Source organism: Lygodium microphyllum, chromosome 1, assembly GCF_053477565.2.
Source record: "Lygodium microphyllum isolate KBCC chromosome 1, Lygodium_microphyllum_v1.1.10, whole genome shotgun sequence".
Lineage (NCBI taxonomy): Eukaryota > Viridiplantae > Streptophyta > Polypodiopsida > Schizaeales > Lygodiaceae > Lygodium > Lygodium microphyllum.
The window spans coordinates 7,750,317-7,752,700 of NC_141135.1; the positions used below are offsets into that span (position 1 = coordinate 7,750,317).

Genomic DNA, 2,384 nt, shown 5'->3' on the forward strand with positions numbered 1-2,384 from the left:
GTGTTTTTGAGCCTATATACATGTGCAAAACTAGATCCTAGAGCTTTATATAAGCATATTATGCTATTATATTGCACTTTGCTTATTAGTTGCAATTTTGGTAATGAATCTTATCTCTTAAACATTGACCAGAGCTCTTTTATCATATGCTTTTCCCTCTCTTTTGAGGAGAGTTCATTTATATGAATGTGTATTTAAAGTTGACCTTTAATTTATTTAGTATCTTTCTTTATCCGACTAATAAAAATATTTAAAGTGATACCATGACAATTGACATGAAAGTAGAGGAAATTTCACAAAATAAAACTACAGAACAACTCATTGAAGACTATTAGACATGTGGACCTATGATTTCTTTGTAGCATAATAAGAAAATGGGAAACCCTTGACCTACTCATAATGCAATATGACCTCATAAATTTGGAAATTTTGAAGGTTCACATTTTGTAATATCATCGATTATCATTGATAGATACGTACCTCATTATAGTTACAAGTTTAAAGGATGAGATTATCCAACTTCTCTTACATGGCATTTCAAAGGTTTCTTTTCTTTTCTAAGATCATATGTAGTGGGAGAGAATAGTAGATTCTAAGCAACAGTGAATGTTGCGACCATATTATTTAGAATGGGACCATGTATTTCTTGGAAGCCAACTACTATGGGGTAACAAATGCATAATAGCAAAATGTGATGGAATCATCCTGGGTAATTAGTAGCATCAAACTGCATCCTTTATGACGGTGAGAATGTGAACAAACTCTTATTCTTCTATCATGGAGGCAACCATTACTAAGTCTTGATCTTGCTGGAGGTTCTTCTTGCGTGTTTTGGCTAAATGCTTGGTAGCTTCTTTCATGCGTCCATGCTCTCCATTGCCGACCGACCAAAAAGATAAATCCATGAGTTATAGAGGACTTACCTTTAAATAAAACAGGATTTCTTTGTAACCAGATAGTCCAAAGAAGGTATGGAGGACCGTCCAAAGTTCAATGGGAAGGCTATTGGCTTCTCCTTACAGAACTTCTCTCCAAAGTAGTTTGGAATTTTGGATAGAGTTAAATATTTAGCAGCCTTTCACAAAGAAGAAAACAACGATAGAAGAAAATATGTATGAAAATGCATTTGGATTTTTTGCACCCATTCAATCTCCTTATATACTGCATGCTTTTGTGAACATGAAATAAGCACATGATAGTAGCCACACAGCAACAATTCAATCTGATCAGTTTCCTTTATTCACCATACAATGAGGAGTCACCTTTGTATATCAAGAGGATGGGATCATGATTCTAGAGCATTAATGTTGAACAGACAGAATGAGAATGAGGATGTTTTGCTGCAAATGTCATGTTTCAAATCAATGTATGGATTATCATCATATGGTTATTTAGATAATAAAGTCAAAGACCCATTTTTCATTTTTGCCTTCAACAACAATAAATAGGCTCAACCACCAAAGATTTGTTATTGAGAAGACTTGGCTGGGAAAACTGCAGACTTCTTTCCCATCCACCAAAGATTTTAATGGACACCGAACTTCGAAGGACAGTTTTCTGTGAGCATTGCTACAGACGATTCTCAAAATTTGTTATTCAAGGGGGTGCCACTAATCACCTTTACTTTTTGCAGCAGGGAGGGGGTCCAGCGTAGTTGTCTCTGGAGTTTGTGGGCGGGGGTCCAGAAGTATAATCAACACTATCAACCTGCAGAAATGAAAACCGATTAGAATCTGGAAAATCACGATTGCTTTCTCTAAATAAATATGCGACTAATTAGGAGAGATGGCAGTCTAGTACTTTACCTGGAGCTGCCTGCGGTTGCGCGGGGTGCGGCTGTCATCTATCCAATCAGCAGCATTGAAAGTGCTATATATTGAGATTTGCGTTAAGAAGCTCTCACTGAGAGATACACATACACACGCATGAACCACTTATTATACCTGGAAGAAGACGAGGCGGAGATGGCTGACTAGTGAACTGCGCAGTAAGAATAGGAGGAGGCTGAGCTGCGTCGAACTGTGCATATTTAATTGCAGTAGCTGGCGAAACCATAATATTGAGAACGATCGGAGCCAGTAATATGAGTGTTGTCGACATGAGCCGATTCATGTTTTCCTTAATTTCGAGAATATCATGATCCTCTAGCTAGAGAGGTGCTGATGGATTATATAGCTTGGCGACTCTACATGAGCCTCTAGAGACGTGCTGATGCTGCTGCTTTTCTTCAGTCAACGTTAAGTCTTTTACTGTCTCTGATTTCCAGCCTCTAGAGGTGTCGGAGTCCGTGGGTGGATAGACCCGTTCAATGCAAGTCTCTCCCTCGGCCCGACATTTCTTTAGAAAAGCTTGTATAAGTTTGAAAAGCTTGTATGAGTTTATGT

At 38.0% G+C, this 2,384-nt stretch overlaps 1 long non-coding RNA gene across 3 annotated transcripts; it reads right to left on the reverse strand.

The window, feature by feature from the left end:
- Positions 1–452: 452 nt before the first annotated feature.
- On the reverse strand, positions 453–2,163 carry LOC148040819 (uncharacterized). Of its 3 annotated transcripts, none has more exons than XR_015692237.1 (3): positions 1,944–2,163; positions 1,806–1,836; positions 453–1,707 (listed from the first exon to the last, which is right to left on the reverse strand). It is a non-coding gene; the product is annotated as an uncharacterized LOC148040819 (long non-coding RNA). The 3 variants fall into 3 exon arrangements; XR_015692239.1 differs by having other exon boundaries at positions 1,806–1,869; XR_015692238.1 differs by having other exon boundaries at positions 1,806–1,843; positions 1,944–2,157.
- Between the last annotated feature and the right edge of the window lie 221 nt (positions 2,164–2,384).